This window comes from Scyliorhinus torazame, chromosome 27 (assembly GCF_047496885.1).
Source record: "Scyliorhinus torazame isolate Kashiwa2021f chromosome 27, sScyTor2.1, whole genome shotgun sequence".
NCBI classification, from domain to species: domain Eukaryota; kingdom Metazoa; phylum Chordata; class Chondrichthyes; order Carcharhiniformes; family Scyliorhinidae; genus Scyliorhinus; species Scyliorhinus torazame.
The window spans coordinates 24,487,495-24,511,417 of NC_092733.1; the positions used below are offsets into that span (position 1 = coordinate 24,487,495).

At 49.3% G+C, this 23,923-nt stretch overlaps 1 protein-coding gene across 1 annotated transcript in view; it reads right to left on the reverse strand.

The window, feature by feature from the left end:
* LOC140403311 (adhesion G protein-coupled receptor E1-like) overlaps window positions 1-23,923 on the reverse strand; it is a 331,002-nt gene that overhangs the window by 289,252 nt on the left and 17,827 nt on the right. The gene's annotated exons all lie outside the window — the stretch shown is intronic.

A 23,923-nucleotide genomic window follows, 5' to 3' on the forward strand; every position in this document is an offset into this window, starting at 1 on the left:
GAGGGCAGGGGGAGGGGCTGGGTCAGGCTAGGGTGAGGGAGGGTGGTGTGGAGGGAGCAGGTTGGCAGGGGGTTTCGGGCAGTGTCAGGGGTTGTGGAGGGCAGTCGGGACACGTTTTTGGAGGGGGGGTTTGGGACGAAGGTGGTGGGGTTTGGTTGGGGCGGTGTCAGGTTGGGTTGGTCGGGGTCAGGTCGGAAGGAGGATTGAATTGGAGGTGGGGTTGGTGTTCTGTGTCTGCTTTGGGGTCGTGTATGGGGGGTGTCCATATCAGGCTGGGTCTTGGTTTTTTAAATAGTTACTCTAGTCAAAAGTGACTTTGTTCCTCAAACAATCCCAGAGTTACTTAGGACATATAACAGTAAAGCACAGTATACGCCCTTTGTCCAAGATGTGCCGACCATTTATCCGAATCTAAAATCAACCTAACCTACACCCCTTCAATTTACTGCTGTCCATGTGCCTGTCTAAGAGTCGCTTAAATGTCCTTAATGACTCTGACTCCACCACCTCTGCTGGCAGTGCATTCCACACACCCACCACTCTCTGTGTAAAGAACCGACCTCTGACATCTCCCCTATACCTTTCTCCAATCACCTTAAAATTATGTCCCCTCATGACAGCCATTTCCATTCTGGGGAAAAGTATCTGGCTATCCACTCTATCCATGCCTCTCATCACCTTGTACACCTCTATCAAGTCACCTCTCTTCCTTCGCTCCAGTGAGAAAAGCCCTAGCCCCCTCAACCTTTCTTCATAAGACATGCCCTCCAGTCCAGGCAGCATCCTAGTAAATCTCCTCTGTACCCTCTCCAAAGCATCCACATCCTTCCTATAGTGAGGCGACCAGAACTGGACACAATATTCCAAGTGATTTCTAACCAGGGTTTTATAAAGCTGCAGGAAAACCTTGCAGCTCTTAAAGTCAATGCCCCTGTTAATGAAAGCCAACACACCACATGCCTTCTTAACAACCCTATCAACCTGGGTGGCAACTTAGAGGGATCTGTGTACATGGACCCCAAGATCCCTCTGTTCTTCCACACTTCGAAGAATCCTGCCTTTAACCCTGTATTCAGCTTCAAATTCGACCTTCCAAAATGAATCACTTCACATTCATCAAGGTTGAACTCCATCTGCCACTTTTCAGCCCAGCTCTGCACCCTGTCAAAGTCCTATTGTAACCTGCAACAGCCCTCAACACTATCAACAACTCCAACCTTTGTGTCATCAGCAAATTTTCTAACCCACCCTTCCACTTCCTCATCCAAGTCATTTATAAAAACCACAAAGAACAGAGGTCCCAGAACAGATCCTTGCAGGACACCACTGGTCACCGACCTCCAGGCGGAATACTTTCCATCTACTACCACTCGCTGTCTTCGTTCGGCCAGCCAATTCTGTATCCAGACAGCCAAATTTCCCTGTATCCCATCCCCCTTAACTTTCTGAATGAGCCTACCATGGGGAACCTTATCAAATGTCTTACTGAATCATCTCGAGACTTCCGGTGACGACTATGGAGGAGTAGGTCGCACATTTGGTGGCTCCTGCTTTGGTTGGGCTTTTGGACCTTTTCCCTGGATTTTTCTTTGATTTTAATCAGAAGGTTTGTTGGCTGAGGCAGCTGGGCACGGTTTCCTCGCATTGGTTTATGGAAAAAAGGATTAGAAGCGTGCGAAAGGGCAGGAACAAGAAGCCAGTAGTGAGTGGTGTGGAAGCTGGAACTGGAGTCAGTATGGCCGAGGGGCCGATCCCTGGGGTGGCAGCGCAGCGTGCAGCGGACCCAGTGATGCAGGCCATCCAGGATGGTTTCGCCAGACAGAAGCGGGAATGTCTGGACCCGATCAAGGAGTCAATTGATCGCCTGGAAAGCAGACTGGGCACCCAGGACCGGGCGATTCAGAAGGTGGAGAAGGTGCTGCTGGAACAAGAGGAGCACCAAACAGCGGTGGAGCTGGAGGTGGGGATGCTTCGAGAGCAGCAGAAAAGGCTCTTGGAAAAGGTGGAAGACCTTGAGAACCGGTCCTGCCCACAGAATCTAAGAATTGTCGGGCTTCCTCAGGGAGCTGAGGGAGCAGATGCAGGAGCATACGTGGCGGGTATGTTCGAAAAGCTGCTTGGCGAAGGGGCATTCCCCCGACCGCTGGAGGTGGACAGGGCGTGTCGGGCGCTTGCCAGGAAGCTGTGGGCGGGGGACTCTCCAAGGGCGATGGTGATGAGATTCCACAGGTTCCTGGATAAGGAATGTATTCTGCGGTGGGCCAAGCGCACGCGAAGTTGCAAGTGGGAGAATAGCATCCTGCGGGTGTACCAGGACCTGAGCGTGGAGGTGGCGAGGAAGAGGGCAGGCTTCAACCAGGTCAAGGCGATCTTCTTTAAGAAGCAGGTGAAGTTCGGCCTGCTGTACCCTGCGCGCTTGTGGATCATGCATGAAGACCAACAACATTATTTTGAGTCGCCCGATGAGGCGCTGGACTATGCAAAAAGAAAAGGACTGGTGGGAGCTTGAGAACCTTTGGACTCAGTGACAATATGTTGGCCTGTATTGGGCCCATTTTCTTTGTCTGTTCTTTTTCTGGGTTTTTTTTTGTTTATTTGTTTTTTCATCTCTCCCCCCTTGGATTGTTGGTGGGGCTGCAGTTGGGGCGGGGGGGGGGGGGTTCCTCTCTTACTGTTGTTAAAATTGGCTATGTTTTTTCGTATTGCTTTGTATAAGTCTTCTCGGGGGGGTGTTTGCTAGTGCAGTTGGGGAGGGTTTAAACTAATGTGCCAGGGGGATGGGAACCGATGTAGGAAGTCAGTGGGGACAGAAACAAAAGGCAGGAAGGGAGAGTGTGTAAAGCATGACCAGAGAAAGCAGGGCAGAGAGCAAGGAAGGTCTACATTAAACTGCATTTATTTCAATGCAAGGGGCCTGACGGGCAAAGCGGATGAACTCAGGGCATGGACGGGCACATGGGACTGGGATATTATAGCTATGACTGAAACATGGCTAAGGGAGGGGCAGGACTGGCAGCTCAATGTTCCGGGGTACAGATGCTATAGAAAGGATAGAACAGGAGGTAAGAGAGGAGGGGGAGTGGCGTTTTTGATTAGGGAGAACATCACGGCAGTACTTAGAGGGGATATATCCGAGGGTTCGCCCACTGAGTCTATATGGGTGGAACTGAAAAATAAGAAGGGAGAGATCACCTTGGTAGGACTGTACTACAGGCCCCCAAATAGTCAGCGGGAAATTGAGGAGCAAATATGTAAGGAGATTACAGATAGCTGCAAGAATAATAGGGTGGTAGTAGTAGGGGACTTTAACTTTCCCAACATTGACTGGGACAGCCATAGCATTAGGGGCTTGGATGGAGGGAAATTTGTTGAGTGTATTCAGGAGGAATTTCTCATTCAGTATGTGGATGGACCGACTAGAGAGGGGGCAAAACTTGACCTCGTCTTGGGAAATAAGGAAGGGCAAGTGACAGAAGTGCTAGTGAGGGATCACTTTGGGACAAGTGACCATAATTCCATTAGTTTTAAGATAGCTATGGAGAATGATAGGTCTGGCCCAAGAGTTAAAATTCTTAATTGGGGCAAGGCCAATTTTGATGGTATCAGACAGGAACTTGCAGAGGTAGATTGGGGGAGACTATTGGCAGGCAAAGGGACGGCTGGTAAATGGGAGGCTTTTAAAAATGTGTTAACCAGGGTGCAGGGTAAGCACATTCCCTTTAGAGTGAAGGGCAAGGCTGGTAGAAGTAGGGAACCCTGGATGACTCGAGATATTGAGACTCTGGTCAAAAAGAAGAAGGAGGCATATGACGTACATAAGCAACTGGGATCAAGTAGATCCCTTGAAGAGTATAGAGATTGTCGAAATAGAGTTAAGAGGGAAATCAGGAGGGCAAAAAGGGGACATGAAATTGCTTTGGCAAATAATGCAAGGGAGAATCCAAAGAGATTCTACAGATACATAAAGGGGAAAAGAGTAACTCGGGCAGAGTCGGGCCTCTTAAGGATCAACAAGGACATCTATGTGCAGAGCCACAAGAGTTGGGTGAGATCCTGAATGAATATTTCTCATCGGTATTCACGGTGGAGAAAGGCATGGATGTTAGGAAACTAAGGGAAATAAATAGTGATGTCTTGAGAAGTGTGCATATTACAGAGGAGGAGGTGCTGGAAGTCTTAAAGCGCATCAAGGTAGATAAATCCCCGGGACCTGATGAAATGTATCCCAGGATGTTGTGGGAGGCTAGGGAGGAAATTGCGGGTCCCTTAACCGAGATATTTGAATCATCGGCAGCCACAGGTGAGGTGCCTGAAGATTGGAGAGTGGCGAATGTTGTGCCCTTGTTTAAGAAGGGCAGCAGGGAAAAGCCTGGGAACTACAGACCGGTGAGCCTAACGTCTGTAGTAGGTAAGTTGCTAGAAGGTATTCTGAGAGACAGGATCTACAAGCATTTAGAGAGGCAAGGACTGATTCGGGGCAGTCAGCATGGCTTTGTGCGTGGAAAATCATGTCTCACAAATTTGATTGAGTTTTTTGAGGGAGTACATAAGCAACTGGGATCAAGTAGATCCCTTGAAGAGTATAGAGATTGTCGAAATAGAGTTAAGAGGGAAATCAGGAGGGCAAAAAGGGGACATGAAATTTCTTTGGCAAATAATGCAAGGGAGAATCCAAAGAGATTCTACAGATACATAAAGGGGAAAAGAGTAACTAGGGACAGAGTAGGGCCTCTTAAGGATCAACAAGGGCATTTATGTGCAGAGCCACAAGAGTTGGGTGAGATCCTGAATGAATATTTCTCATCGGTATTCACGGTGGAGAAAGGCATGGATGTTAGGAAACTAAGGGAAATAAATAGTGATGTCTTGAGAAGTGTGCATATTACAGAGGAGGAGGTGCTGGATGTCTTAAAGCGCATCAAGGTAGATAAATCCCCGGGACCTGATGAAATGTATCCCAGGATGTTGTGGGAGGCTAGGGAGGAAATTGCGGGTCCCCTAACCGAGATATTTGAATCATCGGCAGCCACAGGTGAGGTGCCTGAAGATTGGAGAGTGGCGAATGTTGTGCCCTTGTTTAAGAAGGGCAGCAGGGAAAAGCCTGGGAACTACAGACCGGTGAGCCTAACGTCTGTAGTAGGTAAGTTGCTAGAAGGTATTCTGAGAGACAGGATCTACAAGCATTTAGAGAAGCAAGGACTGATTCGGGGCAGTCAGCATGGCTTTGTGCGTGGAAAATCATGTCTCACAAATTTGATTGAGTTTTTTGAGGGAGTGACCAAGAAGGTAGATGAGGGTAGTGCAGTAGACGTTGTCTACATGGACTTTAGCAAAGCCTTTGACAAGGTACCGCATGGTAGGTTGTTGCAGAAGGTTAAAGCTCACGGGATCCAGGGTGAGGTTGCCAATTGGATTCAAAATTGGCTGGACGACAGAAGGTTGTAGAGGGTTGTTTTTCAAACTGGAGGCCTGTGACCAGTGGTGTGCCTCAGGGATCGGTGCTGGGTCCACTGTTATTTGTGATTTATATTAATGATTTGGATGAGAATTTAGGAGGCATGGTTAGTAAGTTTGCAGATGACACCAAGATTGGTGGCATAGTGGATAGTGAAGAAGGTTATCTAGGATTGCAACGGGATCTTGATCAATTAGGCCAGTGGGCCGACGAATGGCAGATGGAGTTTAATTTAGAGAAATGTGAGGTGATGCATTTTGGCAGATCGAATCAGGCCAGGACCTACTCAGTTAATGGTATGGCGTTGGGGAGAGTTATAGAACAAAGAGATCTAGGAGTACAGGTTCATAGCTCCTTGAAGGTGGAGTCGCAGGTGGACAGGGTGGTGAAGAAGGCATTCGGCATGCTTGGTTTCATTGGTCAGAACATTGAATATAGGAGTTGGGACGTCTTGTTGAAGTTGTACAAGACATTGGTACGGCCACACTTGGAATACTGTGTGCAGTTCTGGTCACCCTATTATAGAAAGGATATTATTAAACTAGAAAGAGTGCAGAAAAGATTTACTAGGATGTTGCCGGGACTTGATGGTTTGAGTTATAAGGAGAGGCTGGATAGACTGGGACTTTTTTCCCTGGAGCGTAGGAGGCATAGGGGTGATCTTATAGAGGTCTATAAAATAATGAGGGGCATAGATAAGGTAGATAGTCAACATCTTTTCCCAAAGGTAGGGGAGTCTAAAACTAGAGGGCATAGGTTTAAGGTGAGAGGGGAGAGATTCAGAAGGGCCCAGAGGGGCAATTTCTTCACTCAGAGGGTAGTGAGTGTCTGGAATGGGCTGCCAGAGGTAGTAGTAGAAGCGGGTACAATTGTGTCTTTCAAAAAGCATTTAGATGGTTACATGGGTAAGATGGGTATAGAGGGTTATGGGCCAAGTGCGGGCAACTGGGACTAGCTTAATGGTAAAAAACTGGGCGGCATGGACTGGTTGGGCCGAAGGGCCTGTTTCCATGCTGTAAACTTCTATGATTCTATGATTCTATGAGTGACCAAGAAGGTAGATGAGGGCAGTGCAGTAGACGTTGTCTACATGGACTTTAGCAAAGCCTTTGACAAGGTACCGCATGGTAGGTTGTTGCAGAAGGTTAAAGCTCACGGGATCCAGGGTGAGGTTGCCAATTGGATTCAAAATTGGCTGGACGACAGAAGACAGAGGGTGGTTGTAGAGGGTTGTTTTTCAAACTGGAGGCCTGTGACCAGTGGTGTGCCTCAGGGATCGGTGCTGGGTCCACTGTTATTTGTGATTTATATTAATGATTTGGATGAGAATTTAGGAGGCATGGTTAGTAAGTTTGCAGATGACACCAAGATTGGTGGCACAGTGGATAGTGAAGAAGGTTATCTAGGATTGCAACGGGATCTTGATCAATTAGGCCAGTGGGCCGACGAATGGCAGATGGAGTTTAATTTAGATAAATGTGAGGTGATGCATTTTGGCAGATCGAATCAGGCCAGGACCTATTCAGTTAATGGTATGGCGTTGGGGAGAGTTATAGAACAAAGAGATCTAGGAGTACAGGTTCATAGCTCCTTGAAGGTGGAGTCGCACGTGGACAGGGTGGTGAAGAAGGCATTCGGCATGCTTGGTTTCATTGGTCAGAACATTGAATACAGGAGTTGGGACGTCTTGTTGAAGTTGTACAAGACATTGGTACGGCCACACTTGGAATACTGTGTGCAGTTCTGGTCACCCTATTATAGAAAGGATATTATTAAACTAGAAAGAGTGCAGAAAAGATTTACTAGGATGTTGCCGGGACTTGATGGTTTGAGTTATAAGGAGAGGCTGGATAGACTGGGACTTTTTTCCCTGGAGCGTAGGAGGCTTAGGGGTGATCTTATAGAGGTCTATAAAATAATGAGGGGCATAGATAAGGTAGATAGTCAACATCTTTTCCCAAAGGTAGGGGAGTCTAAAACTAGAGGGCATAGGTTTAAGGTGAGAGGGGAGAGATTCAGAAGGGCCCAGAGGGGCAATTTCTTCACTGAGAGGGTAGTGAGTGTCTGGAATGGGCTGCCAGAGGTAGTAGTAGAGGCGGGTACAATTGTGTCTTTCAAAAAGCATTTAGATAGTTACATGGGTAAGATGGGTATAGAGGGTTATGGGCCAAGTGCGGGCAACTGGGACTAGCTTAATGGTAAAAACTGGGCGGCATGGACTGGTTGGGCCGAAGGGCCTGTTTCCATGCTGTAAACTTCTATGATTCTATGATTCTATGATTCTTTTTGGAGCTCTGTTAAGGGGAGAGGGAAGTGGGGTGGGGGGGGGGGAGAATCGATTTTTTGTTTTGTTTTTGGTTCTTTTCTGTTTGTGGGGTAGATGTCGGTGATTGTTCTTCTTGTGTTGTAGTTTGGGTAATTATACTCTTGGGCACTTTCGTGGGATGGAGACGTGCCTATCTGGGTTACGGTGGGTGGTGCCTTTGATCTTTGTTTTAGCTTGCTGCTGGGTCTTTGTTGGGGGACGGCTGGATGAGGAAACTTGTTTTCAGAAGCGGGAGAAGGGGAGTGAGGGAACAATGGGTGGGAGACTTCTTGACGCCAGAGGCGGGGGGTCACCAAGCTAGCTAGAGTGAGCTAGCTCACGGAAGCACAGTGGGGGGGAGGGGGGTGTATAACATTAGTTTATTAGCTGGGTTGGGATATAGAGTAGTGTTGCTAGGGGGGTGGGGGAGGGGGGGATGGGTTCTGCTGATGTGGGAGGGACTTCGATGGAAGGGGTGGGGGCCGCCCCGTGGCGGACGGAGGAGGTGCGGCGCAAGGGCTAGAGGCGGGCCCAAGAAGAGTGATGGCTGACCGACGGGGAGAGGGGGCACTTTGCCCCCCAACTCGGCTGGTCACTTGGAACATCCGGGGGCTCAATGGGCCGGTGAAGAGGGCTTGCGTGTTTGCACAACTTAGGAGTTTGAAGGCGGAGTTGGTGCTGCTGCAGGAGACACATCTTAAGGTGGTGGATCAGGTCAGGTTGAGGAAAGGCTGGATTGGGCAGGTTTTCCACTTGGGGCTGGACTCTAAGACAAGGGGTGCTGCGATTTTGATCAATAAGCGGGTGGCGTTTGATGCGGGGAGGATAGTCTCGGATGCAGGAGGGAGATTTATTATGGTTAGTGGTAGGCTGCAGCGGATGAAGGTAGTGTTGGTCAACGTATACGCGCCAAATTGGGACGATGGGGATTTTAGAAAGAGGGTGCTGGGGAAAATTCCGGACGTGGATTCGCACTGGCTGATTATGGGTGGGGATTTCAACACGGTTATTGATCCAGGCCTGGACTGGTCATGTTCCAGAACGGGTAGGGTGCCAGCAATGGCAAAGGAGCAGAAGGGGTTCATGGAGCAGATGGGGGGGGGGGGGGGGGGGGGGTCCGTGGCGATTTAGGCAGCCGAGAGTCAGGGAATTTTCTTTCTTCTCCTACTTTCACAAGGTCTATTCCCATATAGATTTCTTTGTTGTGGGCAGGGCCCTGTTGGCGGGGGTGGTGGACACGGGATATTCAGTGATTACGATTTCGGACCATGCCCCGCACTGGGTGGACCTGCAGTATGGATGGCAAGCAGCGCCCGCACTGGAGATTGGATGTGGGGATGTTGGATGAAGCTGTCTGCGAGAGATTGAGCAAGTGCATGCTGAACTACCTGCAGGTAAATGACATGGGGGGAGGTCTCAGCAACGGTGGTCTGGGAAGCGCTGAAGGCGGTGGTGAGAGGGGAGCTGATCTCGATCCGGGCTCACAGGGACAGGACGGATAGGGCAGAAACAGACCGACTGGTAAGAGAGATCCTACGAGTGGATAGGAGTTATGCGGAAGCTCCAGAGGCGGGGCTTTTGAGGGAACGCCGGAGGCTGCAGGCGGAATTTAGTTTGTTAACTACAGGTAGGGCAGTGGAGCAGCTCAGGTAGGTGAAGGGAGCAGTGTATGAGCACAGGAAAAGGCCAGTAGGTTGCTTGCACAGCAGCTCAGAAAAAGGGAGGCAGCGAGGGAAATAGGGAAAGTGGTGGATGGGGATGGAAACTTAGTTGGGGACTCGGAGGGGGTGAGCAAGACCTTTCGGGACTTTTATAGTCGGCTGTATAGATCGGAACCCCCTGGGGTGCCGGAGGGGATGAGGCACTTTTTGGATTGGCTGACTTTCCCGAAGGTGGACGGGGAGCTGGTTGGGGTCCCCGGTCAGGCTGAAGGAGATAATGGAGGGCTTGAAGGCCATGCAGTCGGGGGAGGCCCCGGGACCGGACGGGTACCCAGTCGAGTTCTATAAAAAGTTCTCCGGGGTATTGGGGCCAGTGCTGTTGAAAGTCTTTAACGAGGCCAAGGAAAGAGGAGTTCTACCCCAGACAATGTCACAGGCCATGATTTCGCTCATTTTGAAAAGTGACAAGGGCGCGCAGCTGTGTGGTTCTTATAGGCCGATATCCTTGTTAAACGTGGATGCCAAGCTCCCAGCCAAGATTCTGGCCTCTAGGATTGAGGACTGTGTACCGGTCATTATAGGAGAAGACCAGACAGGGTTTGTTAAGGGTAGGCAGCTGGGGGCCAATGTTAGAAGGCTGCTCAATGTGATTATGATGCCCCCGGGAGGTAGGGAAGTTAAAGTGGTGGTTGCGATGGACGCGGAAAAAGCATTCGACCGGGTCGAGTGGGATTACTTATGGGAGGTGCTGGAGTGGTTCGGGTTTGGGAAGGGTTTTGTTGACTGGGTTAGGCTGCTGTACCGGGCGCCAGTAGCTAGTGTACGGACAAATAGGACGACGTCGGAATATTTCAGATTACACCGGGGGACGAGACAGGGATGTCCCCTCTCCCCACTGCTGTTTGCGCTGGCGATAGAGCCGCTGGCGATTGTTCTGAGGGCCTCAAGAGGTTGGAAGGGGCTGGGGGTGGAACACAGAGTCTCGTTGTATGCGGATGACTTGTTGCTGTATGTTTCTGACCCAATGGAGGGGATGGAGGCAATTATGGGAATCCTAGGGGAATTTGGCCGGTTTTTGGGTTCCAAGCTCAATATGGGGAAGAGCGAGCTGTTTGTGGTGCTGGCGAAGGGCCAGGAGAGGCGATTGGGAGAACTACTGTTCAGAGTGGTGGAGGACAGTTTTAGATACTTGGGTACTCAGGTGTCGAGGGACTGGGACAGGCTACACAAATTGAACCTGGCCCGGTTGGTGGACCAGATGAAGGAGGATTTCCAGAGATGGGTCGTGCTCCCGCTGTCTCTGGCGGGTAGGGTGCAGTCGCTAACAATAACGGTCCTCCCGAGGTTTCTCTTCATTTTCCAGTGCCTCCCCATTTTCATCCCGCGTTCCTTTTTCAAGCGGATTAATAAGATTATTGTGGGCTTTGTCTGGGGGGGGGGCAAACCCCCGCGGGTGAAGAGGGCAATGCTGGAAAGGAACCGGGGAGATGGCGGGCTGGCGCTGCTGAATTTCAGTAATTACTACTGGGCAGCCAACATAGTCATGGTGAGGAGGTGGCTGGTGGGGGGGGGGGGGGGGGGGGGGGAGCCGGCGTGGATGTGCATGGAGGCGGCCTCGTGTAAGGACATAAGTTTAGGGGCACTGGTGTCGGCGCCCCTGCCGTTCCCGCAGGTGCGCTACTCCACCAGTCGAGTGGTGGTGGCGGCCCTGGGAGTTTGGGGGCAGTGGAGGAGACATGTGGGGGCAGAGGGGGCATCGGTGTGGTCCCCAATCTGCGATAACCAAAGGTTTGCCCCGGGGAGAATGGACGGGGGGTTCCGGATTTGGCGGCGAGCGGGAATAGAGAGGATGGGAGACTTGTTCATAGAAGGAAGCTTCCCGAGTATGAGGGCGCTGGAGGAGAAGTTTGCGTTGGCTGGAGAGAATGATCTCCGGTATTTACAGGTGCGGAACTTTTTGCGGAGGCAGGTGCCAACCTTCCCACTCCTGCCGTTAAGGGGTTTCAGGACAGGGTGGTTTCTAGAGGATGAATAGGGGAGGGGAGCGTCTCGGATATATATAGAGAGCTTATGGGTTCAGAGGAGACGCAGACCGAGGAGCTGAAGCAAAAGTGGGAGGAGGAGCTGGGGGAGAGATAGAGGAGGGCCTCTGGGCGGACGCGCTAGGAAGGGTCAATGCCACCACAACATGTGCCAGGCTCAGCCTGATCCAGTTTAAGGTTGTTCACCGGGCTCAGATGACGGTGGCCAGGATGAGCAGATTCTTTGCGGTGGAGGACAGGTGTGCGAAGTGTGCGGGGGGGGGGGGGGTGCAGCAAACCATGTCCACATGTTTTGGGCATGTCCAAAACTGAGGGGGTTTTGGCAGGGGTTTGCCGACACCATGTCCACGATATTAAATACGAGGGTGGCAATGAGTCCAGAAGTGGCGATTTTTGGGGTATCGCAGGACCCGGGAATCCAGGAGGAGAAAGAGGCAGGCGTTCTGGCCTTTGCTTCCCTGGTAGACCAGAGGTGTATATTGCTGGCATGGAGGGACTCAAAGCCCCTGAAATCGGAGATCTGGCTATCGGACATGGCAGGCTTCCTCTGTCTGGAAAAAATTAAGTTCGCCATGGGAGGGTCTCTGTTAGGGTTTGCCTGGAGGTGGCAGCCATTCGTCGACTTCCTCGCAGAGAATTAAACGTCAGCAGAAGGGGGTGGAGTTAGGTTAGTGTAGCGTAGGGGGGTAAGTAATGGCAGGACCTGCGGGAGAGAGTGGCGGAATTTGCACTATGTATATATATTTTTTTCTTTTCTTGTGCAGGGGCTGAGAATGGGCTTCAAATCCGAGATCGGGTCCGGCGCCACTCCCGCGATTCTCCAGTCCCCGGAGAATCGCCTCGAATCGCGCATGCAGTCTACTCAGCACCGGTGGTGGGGCCATTGACAGAGGCCCCCGCAGCGATTCTCCGCCGACAACTGGCCGAGTTCCCGCTGGCGTGGTTTTCTCATGGTTCCACCCGGCAGGAATCGGCTGGCGGCTGCGGACACAGTCCGCGATCGCCCTGGTGGGGGAGGGGGGGATCCTTTGCCAGGGTGGGGGGATCTCCAGGACGGGCAGGGTTCCGATTGGGGACCACTGATCCGTGGGCACGCGCGATCTGGGGGGGGGGGGGGCTATGTTGTTGGTGCCAGTCCGCGGTGTGGGTCACCCTTAGGCCGTCGCCGTGTGCATGCGCGGACCCCTGGCCGGAAGTGCAGGGCCCCGTATCGGCAGCCAGAGCTGCGAGAAGCATTCCGGAGCCCTGCTAGCCCCCTGCAAATCGGAGAATCACTCTGGACTTTCTCCATGTAATGCGCGAGTCATTTAGCTCCATTATTGGAGAATCCCGCCCCTACCTCTCAGAATCCTTTCCAGTATTTTGCTCACCACAGACGTAAGACTGACTGGTCTGTAATTCTCAGGGATTTCCCTATTCCCTTTCTTGAACAGAGGAACAACATCGCCTTCCTCCAATCATCCGGAACTACTCCAGTGGAGAGTGAGGACGCAAAGATCATTGCCAATGGCACAGCAATTTCCTCCCTCGCTTAACCTTGGATATATCCCGCCTGGCCCTGGGGATTTATCTATCCTGATGCTTTCCAAAATTTCCAGCATATCCTCTTTCTTAATATCAACCTGTTCGAGCCTATTAACCTGGTTCACGCTGTTCTCAGGAGCAACAAGGTCCCTCTCTCTGTAGTGAATACTGAAGCAAAATATTCATTTAGGACCTCCCCTACCTCCTCAGACTCTAGGCACAAGTTCCCTCCACTATCCCTGATCGGCCCTACTCTCACTCTGATCATCCTCTTATTTTTTACATAAGTGTAGAATGCCTTGGGGTTTTCCCTAATCCTTCCTGTCAGGGCTTTTTCATGCCCCCTTCAAGCTCTCCTAATGTTAAGTAATGGGTTAAGAGACATCGCAATTAGTTGTCTCATTTATGTTAAGTATCCATTAATTGACACTGATATGTAAAGGGGCTTCAGGTGGCCTCTGTCAGGTGATGTATAGTTAGAGTTTTGTGCAAAGGCTGTTGGAATGAAATAAATGTGTGTTGATGAAAAATGAACAGAACTTTAGACTCTTCATATCACAGCAACTAAAACGTCTAACAATTGGTAGCAGAGGATGGTTGCTGTGTAAATGTGAAGGGTTGAAAGATACAACTTTTCCAGATCAAACCAAGGAGTGAGTGAGAAAGGAAGAAAAAAAAAGGGATATATGGCTGAACCGAGGATAAAGATGGCTGGATATGACTATCCTCCCTTATTTTCTGAAAGGGAATCGTACGACCAATGGAGAAGTGCAGTAGTTATGTGGATTAAGGTAACTGCTTTGGGAAAGAGAAAACAAGGTATGGCATTGGCTCTTTCTCTACCATATGGCAGTAAAATCCGAAACAAAGTGCTTTCTGAGCTGGAATTGGAAGAGTTAGACTCAGAAGAAGGTCTGGAGACTTTATTACATTATATGGATAGGATTGATAAGAAAGATGACTTGTTAAGTGCGTATGAAGCATGGTCGGATTTTGATAAGTTCTGGAAAATGGAGGATATCTCCATGGAAGACTATATAATGGAATTTGGCAGACTATATAAAAGACTACGGAAACACAACCTGGAATTTCCACAGTCTGTGTTGACCTTTAAATTACTTGACTGTGCTAGAGTGTGCAACATGGATAGGCTCCTGGTTTTGACAAGAGTTCAGTTTATGATAAGGATACCTTATTCGAACAGATGACAAAAGTTTTACAAAAGTTTCTCGGGAAACATTCGATTCCGATGGCTCTGATGACCCAAATAGGTCAGCCTGCAATCAGGCAGAATATGGAAGATACACTACTAACAGGATGGCGAAATCGTATGGCTATGAACAGGGCTCAAGACTATAGAAGGAGACCGAGACAAGGAAATTATGAAGACAGAAACCCAGTTAGAACCTACTGAACCGAAGATGAACCCCAGAAATGCACGGGGCATGATAAATCGATGTTTTCGATGTGACTCTCAATACCATTGTGCTTTCAACTGTCCAACTCGTTATGGTAGAGTGTTTGAAGCTACACATGACACGGAAGAGTCTGAAGAGGAAAAAGATAGTGACCAGAAAGAAGGCATTGTCCTATTGACAAGCAGTTTTACGCTGGTAATGCGGGTGTTGGTTGCAGAATCCTTCAACTGTGCTGTATTAGACAGTGGCTGCACATCTACTGTGTGTGGAATTGACTGGTTAAAATGTTACCTGGACTCTTTGAATGCTGAAAATCGTAACAAGGTTAAGGAATTTGAAAGTTCCACAAGTTTCGGGTTTGGGGATGATAATACTCTGAAGTCGCTGAAAAGTGTGGTGATCCCATGCAATATTGCCGGAGTGAATCATTTCATTAGCACGGATGTTGTATCAAGTGAGATACCTTTGCTTCTGAGCAGACCGTCGATGAAGAAAGCACACATGAAACTGGATATGGAACAGGATAAGGCAACAGTTTTTGGAAAGACGGTGGACTTACAATTTACACAGTCGGGACACTATTGTATTCCATTACTGACAAGTAATATTTCAAGTAGAGTGGTTAAGGATGTGTTAATGGCAGTTGAAAATGGGAGTTTAGCTGATAAAAAGCTTGTGGTATTAAAACTGTATAGGGAATTTGCACATCCGTCTCCTCGGAGGCTGAAAAATTTATTAAACGATGCAGGGGTAAGGGATGACTATACTAAACTTATAGTACAGGTTAGTGACCGCTGTGAAGTTTGTAGGAAGTACAGAAGGACACCAGCACGACTGATAGTAACCCTACCTATGGCCAGGGATTTTAACGGCATTGTGGCCCTGGACCTTAAGATCTGGGATAAAGCAAATAATATATTTATTTTGCATTTTGTAGATTTAGCAACCAGATTTAGTCAATCAATGATTGTACGAAGTGAAGAAAAGAGAGTAATTCTGGATTAAATCATGGAAAAATGGATAGGGACAGGAATGGGTCCACCGGCAAAATTCCTTACGGACAATGGGGGAGAATTTGCTAATGTTGAGTTTGATATGTGTGAAAACATGAATATCAGAGTTATGAATACGGCTGCAGAAAGCCCATTTAGTAATGGTGTCTGTGAAAGAAATCATACTGTCATCGATGGCATGCTTCGGAAAATTTTGGCAGATCGACCAAATTGCAGGCTAAATTCAGCTTTAGCATGGGCAGTACATGCAAAGAATTCATTGCAGATGGTTGGGGGCTTTAGTCCTTATCTATTCGTGTTTGGTAGAAATCCTAAAATTCCGTCCATTTTGGATGACCAGCCTCCAGCTTGGGAGGGGACTACAATTAGCTCTGGTTTTGCTGAACATTTAAGTGCATTACATAGCAGTAGAAAAGCTTTTTTGGAAGCAGAAGTCTCTGAAAGAATTCGCAGAGCTTTAAGACATAACGTACGGCCATCAGATTCCGTTTTTCAGCAAGGAGGCATGGTATACTATAAGAGAGACAATTCTAATGAATGGACAGGTCCGCAGGAAAAGGTAGAGAACTATTGAAAGGCCATCTCACAGCAGAAGGGAAAGATCAAGCAGTAGCAGTACTAACGAGATACCAGGCGGGAGAGGGGACGTAGTTTATCAAGATCTCGGAACATGAGTAAGACTACGAATACTAATAGGAGTAGAAGCCCACATGCACGCGAGATTTTGGTGGCTTCAATTAAATTAGATGAAAAAGTTATCAAAGAAGCTGAACAGTAAGAATTGCATAGTTGGAGTGAATTTGGGTATACACGGATAGGGGACAAAGAGCTCTATCCCACAGATGGATTTGCACGGAAAAGGTTCTTCTGGCTGGAACTTATAAGGCAAAGGCCAGGCTTGTGGCAAGGGGATTTGAAGAAAACTTAGAAGATCAGGATTTAAGGGTAGATTCACCTACAGCAGGAAAGGTTATTTTAAAGATCTTCTTGGCTCTATTAGCCACAAAGGCATGGGAATGCAAATCTATAGATATAAAAGCTGCCTTTTTGCAGGGGCATCAGCTCCAGATAGACATTTTTCTCCGTCCTCCTAAAGATGCAGCTAACACAGAAGGGGTACTCTGGAAGTTGAACAAATGTGTATATGGATTAAATGATGCATCTAGAGTCTGGTATTTTTCGGTAAGGTCAGTTTTGTTAGAGTTAGACTGTTGCCAGTTGAAAGCAGATCCTGCCATGTTTTACTGGCACTATAAAGGAAATCTTTCTGGCATTTGTATGATGCATGTCGATGATTTTTTGTGGGGTGGGACTAGTGATTTTGAAGCTATTGTAATCTCTGGTTTGAGGAAAGAATTCAGGGTTGGAAGTCAGGCTTCCGGTGCATTTAAATATATTGGACTGGAAATTGGACAGACTAAGTTAGGGGCAACTTTACGTCAGCAATCTTATTTGTAAAGCATCAGCCCAATAGCAATTAGTCGTGGCCGAGTTTCACAAAAAGACGCAATGGTTTCAAAGATAGAAAAAGAGCAACTGCGAAGTTTAATTGGGCAACTGAACTGGCTAGGTAGACAGACTAGACCGGACGTGAGTTTTGATGTCTTAGAGTTGAGTACAAAAATGAATGATCCCAAAGTGGAAGACATAATAAGAGCAAATAAAGCATTGGCCAAACTAAAAATGCAGGAGTGTATTTTTAAATTCCCGGTTTTAGGTGACCTTAGGCACTTGAAACTCATAGTTTATAGTGATGCGTCCTACGCAAATTTATGTGATGGGGTTTCAAGCGCAGAAGGTTTTATAATTTTCCTTTTGGGGAACCATGGTAAATGTTGCCTGCTTGTGTGGGAAACAAAGAAAATAAGGAGAGTGGTAAAAAGCACTTTGGCTGCTGAGACGTTAATTAAGCCTTGTAGAGGCGGTGGATATGGCCAATATCATATAAGTATGATATTGACAGAAATTTTGGGATTAGGGGATTTGGGTAATATACCTATTTGTTTTTTTTAAATAATTTTTATTCAAGGTTTTCATAAAATATCAATAACAAAATGAGAAAGAAAAAAGAAACCAACAGGGTTAAGTACAAAACACAATCTCGAAAAGCAACCCCCCATACCCCTCCCCCCTGTACATAAATAATAAATTAACATTAACACCCCGACTTAACACAACAGGTATATACACTCCCTCAGACCCTCCAGTGTAAATAACAAAAACAAAAATAAAGTGACCCCCCCCCCCCGAGCTGCTGCTGCCATTGACCAATGTCTATCGTTCTGCCAGAAAGTCTAAGAACGGTTGCCACCGCCTAAAGAACCCTTGTACCGACCCTCTCAAGGCGAATTTCACCCTCTCCAATTTAATGAACCCTGCCATATCGCTGATCCAGGATTCCACGCTTGGGGTCCTCGCATCTTTCCACTGAAGGAGAATCCTTTGCCGGGCTACCAGGGACGCAAAGGCCAGAATTCCGGCCTCTTTAGCCTCCTGCACTCCCGGCTCCTCTGCCACCCCAAATATTGCGAGCCCCCAGCCCGGTTTGACCCTGGATCCTACCACCCTCGACACCGTCCTCGCTACGCCCTTCCAAAGTTCCTCCAGCGCTGGGCATGCCCAGAACATATGGGTGATTTGCTGGGCTCCCTGAACACCTAACACACCTGTCCTCACCCCCAAAAAACCGGATCATCCTTGTCCCAGTCATGTGTGCCCTGTGCAGCACCTTAAACTGTATGAGGCTGAGTCTCGCGCACAATGAGGAAGAGTTCACCCTCCCCAGGGCATCTGCCCACTTCCCTTCCTCAATTTCCTCTCCCAAATCCTCCTCCCACTTACCTTTTACTTCCACCACCACCAAGGCCTCCTCCTCCTCCTGCATCACCTGATAAGTTTCCGAGATCTTCCCCACTCCCACCCACCCCCCCGAGAGCACCCTGTCCTGTGCTGTGTGTGGCAGTATCCGCGGGAATTCCACCACCTGCCGTCTGGCAAACGCCCTTACCTGTAAGTACGTGAAGGTGTTCCCTGGGGGGGAGCCCGTACTTCTCCTCCAGCTCACCCAAGCTAGCGAAATTCCCGTCCACAAACAGGTTCCCCAGCTTTCGTATCCCTGCCCTGTGCCACCCCGAAAAACCTCCACCTGTTCTTCCTGGGGCGAACCGGTGGTTCCCCCGTAATGGGGTCTACGTCGAGGCCCCAACTTCCCCCCTATGCCGCCTCCACTGCCCCCAAATTTTAAGGGCAGCCACCACCACCGGGCTCGTGGTATACCTCCTTGGAGGGAACGGCAGCGGCGCCATTGCCAGCGCCCCCAGACTCGTACCCACACAGGACGACGTCTCCAGCCTCTTCCATGCAGCCCCCTCCCCCTCCATCACCCACTTGCGCACCATCATCGCATTGGCGGCCCAGTTGTACCCACAGAGGTTAGGCAGCGCCAGCCCCCCCCACCTCTACTCTGCTCCAGGAACACCTTTCTCACCCTCGCAGTCCCTCGCGCCCACACAAACCCCATTATACTCCTATTAACCCGCCTGAAAAAAGCCTTCGGGATAAACACGGGGAGGCACTGGAACAGGAACAAAAACCTTGGGAGCACCGTCATTTTGATTGACAGTGAAAACAGCGAGAGGTGAGTGAGCCGGGACAGTGAAAACAGCGCTGGAGCTGAGTGAGCCTGGGACAAAACTCAGGAGAGGTTACGATAGTCCCCATCCCAAAAAATATGACACAGTGTATGGAAAGGCTCAGTAAACCAAGGTCCACCACACTAAGAAAACAAAAAGGGACGGTCAATAGAGAATTAAAGGTGCTATATTTAAATGCGCGCAGTGTACGGAACAAGGTAGATGAGCTTGTGGCCCAGATTGTGACTGGCAGGTATGATGTGGTAGGCATCACAGAGACATGGTTGCAGGGGGTTCAGGACTGGCATTTAAACATCCAGGGATTCACAACCTATCGAAAAGACAGGGAGGTGGGCAGAGGGGGCGGGGTTGCCTTGTTAATTAGGAATGAAATTAAATCAATAGCACTAAACGACATAGGGTCAGATGATGTGGAGTCTGTGTGGGTAGAGTTGAGGAACCACAAAGGCAAAAAAACCATAATGGGAGTTATGTACATGCCTCCTAACAGTGGTCAGGACCTGGGGCACAAAATGCACCACAAAATAGAAAGTGCATGTCAGAAAGGCAAGGTCACAGTGATCATGGGGGACTTCAATATGCAGGTGGACTGGGTAAATAATGCTGCCAGTGGACCCAAGGAAAGGGAATTCATTGAATGTTTACAGGAGGGCTTTTTGGAACAGCTTGTGATGGAGCCCACGAGGGAACAGGCCATTCTGGACTTAGTGTTATGTAATGAGCCAGACTTGATTAAAGCTCTTAAAGTAAGGGAGCACTTAGGAGGCAGTGATCATAATATGGTCGAATTCAATCTCCAATTTGAAAGAAAGAAGGTAGAATCAGATGTAAAGGTGTTACAGTTAAATAAAGGTAACTACAGGGGCATGAGGGAGGAACTGACGAAAATCGACTGGGAGCAGAGCCTAGTGGGAAAGACAGTAGAACAGCAATGGCAGGAGTTTCTGGGAGTAATTGAGGACACAGTGCAGAGGTTCATCCCAAAGAAAAGAAAGATTATCAGAGGGGGGATTAGGCAGCCATGGCTGACAAAGGAAGTTAGGGAATGCATCAAAGCAAAAGAGAAAGCCTATAATGTGGCAAAGAGTAGTGGGAAGTCCGAAGATTGGGAAGGCTACAAAAACAAACAGAGGATAACAAAGAGAGAAATAAGGAAAGAGAGGATCAAATATGAAGGTAGGCTAGCCAGTAACATTAGGAATGATAGTAAAAGTTTCTTTAAATACATTGAAAACAAACGGGAGGCAAAAGTTGACATTGGGCCGCTCCAAAATGACGTTGGTAATTTTGTGATGGGAGACAAGGAAATAGCTGAGGAACTAAATAAGTACTTTGCGTCAGTCTTCACAGTAGAAGACATGAGTAATATCCCAACAATTCCGGAGAGTCAGGGGGCAGAGTTGAATATGGTAGCCATCACAAAGGAGAAAGTGCTAGAGAAACTAAGAGGTCTAAAAATTGATAAATCTCTGGGCCCAGATGGACTACATCCTAGAGTTCTAAAGGAGATAGCTGAAGAAATAGTGGAGGCGTTAGTTATGATCTTTCAAAAGTCACTGGAGTCCGGGAAAGTCCCAGAGGATTGGAAAATTGCTGTTGTAACCCCCCTGTTCAAGAAGGGAACAAGGAAAAAGATGGAAAATTATAGGCCAATTAGCCTAACCTCGGTTGTTGGCAAGATTCTAGAATCCATTGTTAAGGATGAGATTTCTAAATTCTTGGAAGTGCAGGGTCAGATTAGGACAAGTCAGCATGGATTTAGTAAGGGGAGGTCGTGCCTGACAAACCTGTTAGAGTTCTTTGAAGAGATAACAAATAGGTTAGACCAAGGAGAGCCAATGGATGTTATCTATCTTGACTTCCAAAAGGCCTTTGATAAGGTGCCTCACGGGAGACTGCTGAGTAAAATAAGGGCCCATGGTATTCGAGGCAAGGTACTAACATGGATTGACGATTGGCTGTCAGGCAGAAGGCAGAGAGTTGGGATAAAAGGTTCTTTTTCGGAATGGCAACCGGTGACGAGTGGTGTCCCGCAGGGTTCAGTGTTGGGGCCACAGCTGTTCTCTTTATATATTAACGATCTAGATGACGGGACTGGGGGCATTCTGGCTAAGTTTGCCGATGACACAAAGATAGGTGGAGGGACAGGTAGTATGGAGGAGGTGGGGAGGCTGCAGAAAGATTTAGACAGTTTAGGAGAGTGGTCCAAGAAATGGCTGATGAAATTCAACGTGGGCAAGTGCGAGGTCTTGCACTTTGGAAAAAAGAATAGAGGCATGGACTATTTTCTAAACGGTGACAAAATTCATAATGCTGAAGTGCAAAGGGACTTGGGAGTCCTAGTCCAGGATTCTCTAAAGGTAAACTTGCAGGTTGAGTCCATAATTAAGAAAGCAAATGCAATGTTGTCATTCATCTCAAGAGGCTTGGAATATAAAAGCAGGGATGTACTTCTGAAGCTTTATAAAGCATTAGTTAGGCCCCATTTAGAATACTGTGAGCAATTTTGGGCCCCACACCTCAGGAAGGACATACTGGCACTGGAGCGGGTCCAGCGGAGATTCACACGTATGATCCCAGGAATGGTAGGCCTAACATACGATGAACATCTGAGGATCTGGGATTATATTCATTGGAGTTTAGGAGGTTGAGGGGAGATCTAATAGAAACTTACAAGATAATGAATGGCTTAGATAGGGTGGATGTAGGGAAGTTGTTTCCATTAGCAGGGGAGACTAGGACCCGGGGGCACAGCCTTAGAAAAAAAGGGAGTCACTTTAGAACAGATAGGAGGAGAAATTTCTTCAGCCAGAGAGTGGTGGGTCTGTGGAATTCATTGCCACAGAGGGCGGTTGAGTGTCTTTAAGACAGAAGTTGATAAATTCTTGATTTCTCGAGGAATTAAGGGCTATGGAGAGAGAGCGGGTAAAAGGAGTTGAAATCAGCCATGATTGAATGGTGGACTGGACTCGATGGGCCGAATGGCCTTACAGCGCGGGAGGAGAGTGAGCTGGGACAATGAAAACAGCGCGAGAGGAGAGAGAGCCGGGACAGTGAAAACAGCGCGAGAGATGAGTGAGCCAGGACATTGAAAACAGCGCGAGAGCTGAGTGAGCCAGGACAGTGAAAACAGCGCGAGAGATGAGTGAGCCGGGACATTGAAAACAGCGCGGGAGCTGAGTGAGCCGGGACATTGAAAACAGCGCGGGAGGAGAGTGAGCTGGGACAGTGAAAACAGCGCGGGAGGAGAGAGAGCCGGGACAGTGAAAACAGCGCGAGAGATGAGTGAGCCGGGACATTGAAAACAGCGCGAGAGCTGAGTGAGCCGGGACAGTGAAAACAGCGTGGGAGCTGAGTGAGCCGGGACATTGAAAACAGCGCGAGAGGTGAGTGAGCCAGGAAATTGAAAACAGCACGAGAGGTGAGTGAGCCGGGACATTGAAAACCGCGCGGGAGGAGAGTGAGCCGGGACAGTGAAAACAGCGCAGGAGCTAAGTGAGCCGGGACATTGAAAACAGCGCGGGAGATGAGTGAGCCGGGACAGCGAAAACAGCGCGAGAGGAGAGGGAGCCGGGACAGTGAAAACAGCGCGAGAGGTGAGGGAGCCGGGACAGTGAAAACAGCGCGGGAGGAGAGTGAGCAGGGACATTGAAAACAGCGCGAGAAGAGAGAGAGCCGGGACAGCGAAAACAGCGTGAGAGGAGAGAGAGCCGGGACAGTGAAAACAGCGCGAGAGGAGAGAGAGCCGGGACTGCGGAAACAGCGCGGGAGGAGAGTGAGCCGGGACATTGAAAACAGCGCGGGAGGACAGAGAGCCGAACAGCGAAAACAGCGCGAGAGGAGAGTGAGCCGGGACAGTGAAAACAGCGTGGGAGGTGAGTGAGCCGGGACATTGAAAACGGCGCGAGAGCTGAGTGAGCCGGGACAGTGAAAACAGCGCGGGAGCTGAGTGAGCCGGGACATTGAAAACAGCGCGAGAGGTGAGTGAGCCGGGACAGTGCAAACAGCGCGGGAGCTGAGTGAGCCGGGACAGTGAAAACAGCGTGGGAGGAGAGTGAGCCGGGACAGTGAAAACAGCGCGAGAGGAGAGAGAGCCGGGACAGTGAAAACAGCGCGAGAGGTGAGTGAGCCGGGACATTGAAAACAGCGCGGGAGCTGAGTGAGCCGGGACATTGAAAATAGCGCGGGAGGAGAGTGAGCCGGGACAGTGAAAACAGCGCGAGAGGAGAGAGAGCCGGGACAGTGAAAACAGCACGAGAGGTGAGTGAGCCGGGACATTGAAAACAGCGCGAGAGCTGAGTGAGCCGGGACAGTGAAAACAGCGCGGGAGCTGAGTGAGCCGGGACATTGAAAACAGCGCGAGAGGTGAGTGAGCCAGGAAATTGAAAACAGCGCGAGAGGTGAGTGAGCCGGGACATTGAAAACAGCGCGGGAGGAGAGAGAGCCCGGACAGTAAAAACAGCGCGGGAGCTGAGTGAGCCGGGACATTGAAAACAGCGCGGGAGGAGAGTGAGCCGGGACAGTGAAAACAGCGCAGGAGCTAAGTGAGCCGGGACATTGAAAACAGCGCGGGAGCTATGTGAGCTGGGACATTGAAAACAGCGTGGGAGATGAGTGAGCCGGGACAGCGAAAACAGCGCGAGAGGAGAGGGAGCCGAGACAGTGAAAACAGCGCGAGAGGTGAGGGAGCCGGGACAGTGAAAACAGCGCGGGAGGAGAGTGAGCAGGGACATTGAAAACAGCGCGAGAAGAGAGAGAGCCGGGACAGCGAAAACAGCGCGAGAGGAGAGAGAGCCGGGACAGTGAAAACAGCGCGAGAGGAGAGAGAGCCGGAACTGCGGAAACAGCGCGG